Raw genomic sequence first — 6,956 nt, forward strand, 5'->3', positions numbered from 1 at the left:
TAAAGAACGTCATGTCGGACGGTCACAGGTCGGACCATCTGTCTGTATCATGATGTGGCGAGGTTTTTCTTCAGCATCCACGGCGAAGCTGGTTTTAGTTGACTGGACGACAGAAGGAAAGAATTGAAGATTGATGTATACAGAAGCTCAGATGTTTAAGACAATATTCATAAGGTCAGCAGCTGTAACTGTAGTGAAAGGTGGTTCAGATGGGAAGAACACAAAATTATGATGCAATTACCACATTTTCAGAATAAAATTGTCCTGAAAAGATTTGTACAACTTTGCCTTTGTCTATAACATAAAATCTCAATAAATGATATTCATGGTCTCATTACATTGCAAAGCACTGCTTAGGACACATTTAATCAGTCAGTGAAACCCTCAATTAATTTACTTCACTTGATTTTGTTTTCTGTTTTCACAGAAAACAGAAACTTATATGTTTGTGTGATGAACAAGTCCATTGCCTGTACAAAGCAGTGTGAATCAGTTCAATTGATTAGCAACTCTGACAAAAAGTGTTTATTTTTCTATCACCCTGTTTGAGAGAGAAGTTGTACATTTGTAGCTGTGAGTGTCTGAAACAGGCATTGGCTTTGGAAGCTGTACGTGTTTACAGTCAAGAAGCAAAGAAGAAATTGAACTAGTCACCGCACAAAATATTTTTTATGAGTTTCTGAAGAAAAAATCCATTGCAGCATGAAAAAAAAAACCCAGGAAAATGCAAGGCACAAAACATAGAAGGTGTAATCAGTAAAATTAAAGAGAGAAAGACATCTAGCAGCTGACTGTGGAGTGTAAAAAAGGTCAATGATGTTAGAAATAGCAGGAGACAAGAAGGTGAGATTCTGGCTTGATGTGCCTCAGCAGAACAGACTCTCTGAGTCTTAATTAGTACGACTGAGAGTGAAGTGAGTTTTTTCTTCTATTGACCCACTTAAGTTGGTTCATTGCTATTTTTGAAGCTAAGTTTTTAGGTCTTGTCTAGTTTATTTGTGTTGCTATATTGTTTGTTCTTTTTGACAAGTATTTTATGTCTCCTTTCTTGGTCTCTATAGGAAAAGTCAGTGCTCTGATGTTGACATGATGCATGTCATGTTGAAAATATACAAAGATTTCCCATGGCATTGGTGTATAAAAGATAAAAAGGCATGACTCTTACCTTGTCTTTTGTTGACGTTTGGTCCTGAAATCCTTTGTTCTTGCATGTTTTTAAAGATTTAACTTTAAAGAAGTGGGTTTTCAGGAACACGTGAAGCTAAATAGGTGGAAGCATTTTGATTACAAAAGAAACTTAGGATTTTCTGATTTGACAACTGCAAGGGAAATTTGCTTTTAATCCTTCTCTCAGTCAAGAAGGGTTATTTCAGTTACATACAGTAAACAATAAAATGTAACCAAAGAATCTGGGATGTTTCTAATATAAAAGTATTTTTCTTATCTCCAGTTAATCTAGTGAACCCTGACCATTTTGTTTTTCAATTGATAAAGCAAAAGAAAATTACAGAAGACACAAACGATCACTATACTCTGTGATGTTTGTCATACCTGCAAGTACAAATTTGCTCTCATCCGTCAATGAATAAAATGTTAAACAAGACGTAGCATCAGAACTCAAAATAGAATAGAATAGAATAGTTTATGTAGGAATATTGTCCAGTAACTAATATTAAATAACAGGATACATAAGGGTATTACATATAAGCTGCTAAATTTACATGAATAGGGGTGACATTGTACTATTGTACTATAATGTTCTGCTGAAAGCACTGCTGATTGTGTTTGACAGCTGCTGGAAGGAAAGACTTTTGTCACCACTCTTTTGCACATTTACAGCAGCACTAACTTTATTAATGCAGCAATTAATTATTTGATTTTGTTCAGTGTGTTCAGACCTACAACAAAGCACAGTACTGTTAGTGTGTGTGTGTCTATCTGTTGGATAAGATTTCAAACATACAAAGTGGAGAATGTTATTTAAATATAACTTCATCTTTCCTTTTTTTCATCCTTTAACACAACCTAAAAATGCTTAGCCTTCTTTCTATAATTCCTTTCTTTCTTGTGCTCTATCTAATCTGCTGCTCCGCCGTCAGCCTGTCCAATAACCTCTTCTTAAAAGCTTTCAGCTTCCCCTTTCGCCCTGCAGCTTGTCCCAAAGTGCCAGTCACGCTACAGTCTTCAACCCCGTGCTCTTTCAACACATTCATCCTCAGATGTAGCTGCCTCCCGCATCCTCATCGCCGCTCACTTCTTCTGTCTCCAGCTCAAGACTCGTTACGGTCTCAGATCGTCCTGCTTGCTGTCCCATAACCCAATGTCCACTACAGGCAGCCTGCATGGTCATGTTGTTGGTGAATCCAGCCACTGGCGACTACGGTAATTAAATGCCTTCACTGCTATCTGATTAAAACTCATCGCTGCTAATTAAACAGCCGTCTCTCTCTGATAGTTTTTTTTTTTTTTTGCACAAACCTTTTCTCACATGGTTCTGCCTTCCCACATTAATCATAAAATAAAAACTTTCATACATGTGAATGCAATTTAATATACTTTATATTTAGTTCATAATGAGGACATTACTTTTTTATTTTTCAAACTTGCTTGACAAACACATCCATGCAATGTGACTCATTTTTATAAAACAATCAACTCCACAAAGCATTTGTTTCTTTCACAAACAATGTCACTTCAAGCCATTTTTGATCAGTTTCAAGTAGCTTAGTAACAATTATTTTAACAGGCTTTTTACAATCTCAAGGTAGGAGTTTAACTCCATAATTATTATTGAAGCTGATCAAAACTTTTTGGAAAAAAATACATTTCTTGTTGAAAACACATGTGTAAGGAAAAGGAAAAACAAAAAAATATATATATAGATTTGTGCTTTTATTTTTAATAATGTCAGTTTTGGTCCTCCATAATATTGATTATACTGATGTGAATAAAGCATTCTATCATGATGAGTTTCTCTAACTAATATTTAGTCCTTTCAAAATGATACCTGAAGACATCTACTGTTGTTAGCAGAAAAACTGAACTCTCTAGTATCTCGTTTGGCCACTAGAAGGCAGCCTTCAGACCTTTAATCTGTCATCAGGTAGCAGGCCTAAGGACATATTTGTCTTTGTAACGGTGATGCCTGAAATCCATTTTAGATCCCTGTACAGCGTTTAGACCCTGCATGAGGAAGGTCTTGCCTTTACTGACAGAAAGATTGATGGCAGTCTGATTCAACAGCATGGCAGCTACTCTTTCTGTGACGCACTAATGCGGTTCATAAATATCGACCTCGGAGCTGAAATGGCAGGTATAAATCTTGAAGGAATGTCCTGTGGAGGATGATGGAGATGAGAGGAGAGCAGCAGCCAAATACGAGGAACATATTACACTGCCATGGTGGCTTGCAAAAAATATTCCCAGCTACCGCTTGATTGTTTTCACATTTTGTCACAAGAGACTTACAAATATCAATGTATTTTATTGGTATTTTGTGTACTAGACGACAAAAAGTAGTCCATAATTAGAAAGCTGAATTATATGCGGTTTTTAAGAAAAAATAAATAAATCTAGTGCAGCTCATCCCTTTGTCATATTGGCCAAATACATTTTTTATATTGAAAATGTTAAAGGTAAAGGGTATTGGTGTTAAAATGTGACATGCATGCGGATTTTCATCCATTACTCTGATAAGCTGAGATGAAATTCTTTGCGATCTGCCCTGAGAAATCACCTAAGGAGCAAACATGAGTATTATTTGATCTCAGCTTACTGTAAATTCATCCGCTGTGTGGTCTCAAAGGTCTGTTAGAGAACATTAGTGAAGAAACAGGTTGAGCAACTCCAGAGGAGCTGCAGAAATCCACAGCTCAGGTGGAAAAATTTGTAAATTGGACAACATCTAGTTATTCAATCTATAACTCTGACATTTAAGCAGGAAAACTAACACTGACCTTAAACATGCATTCCCCTCACTGAAACACAGTAGTGGCAGCAGCATGTCTTGGGGGTTAGTTTCATTCATTAAGAAGTAGGGATACTTTTGCAAGGCTTTGTCCTACCCACCCAGAAGAAGATGAATAGAATAGAATAGAATAGAATAGAATAGAATAGAATAGAATAGAATAGAATAGAATAGAATAGAATAGAACAATGTCTGTTAATATCTTTTTCTATTTTATTTGTAGCTAAGATTTGAAAAAGATACAAAATAGATTTGTGTCACTCAAAGCAGAAATAAATATAAAATTTTGTTATATATTTTTAGATATTCTATAAAATAATTGCAGTTGAAAATGCCGTGTTTCCAATATGTCATCGGTATGTACAGTATGTTCTTGCGCAGTGAATGCTCACATATTATACATTTATGTGGGTTTGTCTTTCAGAGAAAATGAAATGCTTATTGATCTCCAGCTGGACTCTCAAGCTCTTTAATGTCGGCTCCTCAGCCGATCCCTCAGGCAGCAGAGGTCCCCGTGTCTCTTGTTTATGACTGACCTTTATCATTGCTGTCGTCCTCGATTCCATGTCTCTTACTCCCCTCTTGTCTTCCTTCCTCCATCGTTCTGGTTTCAACTCTTGTTACATTTTATGAAGCTACAGTGTTAACAGCTCCGCCTGTCCGTCTCCTTTTCAGTGTTTAAGTTTGGCCTCTGAATGATGGACCTGGATGCAGCAGGGCTCCTTTTCACAAGAGGCTCTTCTAAATGGGTCACTGCCAGCAGACACACTCGCTAAATTAAAAAACTTCCAAAAATCCACTTTTTAAATTGACAAGATAAATCAGGTTATTCTCAAAAGCAGAACTGACTTTTCAGGTAGATTCACTGAGTTAATTTTTGACAAGCCTGGAGTTTATATTTACAGTTGGTTAGTTTAATATCAGGCATCGGCTTTAAAAGACAAACCTACCAAAGCAAACAGGGAGCTATAAAAGTCAAGTCTTCCTGAGAGGCAACAGGTGAACTTAAGAGAATTTGAGTGAAAATGTGTTTTCCATTCATCGTTATTATCATTGATTTTCTGTCTGAATAAAATAGTTTCCTTTCAATCTTGAGACCCTTAACAAACATTTCATTACTTTATTTTAATGCCATAAAGGATTGGTTAGTTGTTTACCAGTTGTTAAAGGAAACCAAAGATAAATAAGAAAACTGTTTGTCAACAAAAAACACTTAATCCAAAAAATGCTTTCGCAAATTTTACCAAAATTCCAAAAAAAAAAACTGTAAATCCTTCAAATTAAAATTAAAAACTGATGAGAAAACAGGCTAGAGATATAGCAAATAAAAAAGAATCAAGAAATAGGTTAAGGCCACAGGCATTGACATAAACAATAGGTTTCATCAACAATATGAACAGACATTGAGTCATCTCCCACTGATTTAACTTCACATAAATCTTTAAATGTGGTTTTGATCATTATTTTAAAAACTTTCTATGAATTCTTCAAATATTTTCTTTAAATTTTACCTACTTTTTTCCCAGTTCCTGAGCAACTATAGACAATTGTATTCAGTCATTAGCTCTAACATTTAGATCATTGAGTCATAAAACAACTTCTAACTTCATGGTTTGTTCAAACTTAGCAAAACAATGACATCTAAAATGAATCATTGGGCATTTTATTAGCCAGCCACTAAAAAAGATACAATTTGTCCCCATGTTACTTCAGTTTAGTCTACAATCCACAAAGATAATTCAGTTTAAGAGACTGCATATAACAGTAAGAATATTTTAGCTCCAACAGTTTGAATTCCAAAGAGCTATTATCTAAGACAGTGGTTCTCAAATGGGGGTACGTGTACCCCTGGGGGTACGTGGAGGTACTGCAGGGGGTACGTGAAGCTTTTCAAAATATCTTTAAAAAAATCAGTAGGCTCCTCATAATAAGTCTTGGGAAAAATTATTTTGTGAAAAGTTCGATAAAATATAAATGTGTGTTCATGCACTGAATTTTATATTCAGTATTTAGTTTCAATATCCTTTAAAATAAAACGGTTTGACTGGTTTTATACCTTCCTGGTGGTCACCGTCTTCTGTTTTTCTTTTTTGTTTAACCATGCAATGTTTGCAATATGGATGTATTTGTCAGGTTCACTGATATAAGTTGTTTGGCTTTAATAAATCAGACAGTGATTTTACAGCACTGTACCTCTTTTTAATTCCAAAAATGTTTTGCCCGTGTCAGGGGGTACTTGACTAAAAATATATTTTTAAGGGGGTACATCACTGAAAAAAGTTTGAGAACCACTGATCTAAGATATAGAAAAGAGGGACAAAATATAAATGTATCCATAATACAATGGAATATATAAAACTGATGTGGGCAGAAATGGCATTCGGTACCCTGGGACAATACACAGAGGTCGTAAGAAAAGGCAACAACTACACAGAAAATGCATATTATTTAATAAAATCAGAGTGAAATTCTCAGGGTTGTCAACTGATCGGGCTACACTCATTCATGTTTGGTTTTTTTTCCTCTATTGTAGAGAGGAAAAGAGGAAAAGCCTCTACTGCCTGCTCTTTAGAGATTGCCTGCTTTTACTAACAGGCAGCCTCTGTTGAGACAAGACACAAGGGGCGGAAAGGCAGCTATAAATTAAGAAACAATGTCAAAACAAACGGAAACCAAAGTGACCATAAGTGTCGAAATAAAGCAAATGACTTTTAGCCCTAAGTGACTCTCCAGCCGTGCAGATAAACAACTACTCCACACACCATTCCTCCCCCCTTAACTCTCATCCCACGAGCCACTCTAGTAATAGAAAGTGATGGAGATGTCAAGAATGTAATTTATGTGTCATATTAGGAAGGGTTGGGGCTACTAAGATGAGCTATAATTGCTAAACACAATCCTACTTCAGTGGGAACAGGGATTATAAATGTTTCTGATCACGAGAGTGTGCATGTCCTCCTTGTCCAAGTTGTCTGCTTTGAATTTTGAG

This window comes from Xiphophorus maculatus, chromosome 23, assembly GCF_002775205.1.
Source record: "Xiphophorus maculatus strain JP 163 A chromosome 23, X_maculatus-5.0-male, whole genome shotgun sequence".
NCBI lineage: Eukaryota > Metazoa > Chordata > Actinopteri > Cyprinodontiformes > Poeciliidae > Xiphophorus > Xiphophorus maculatus.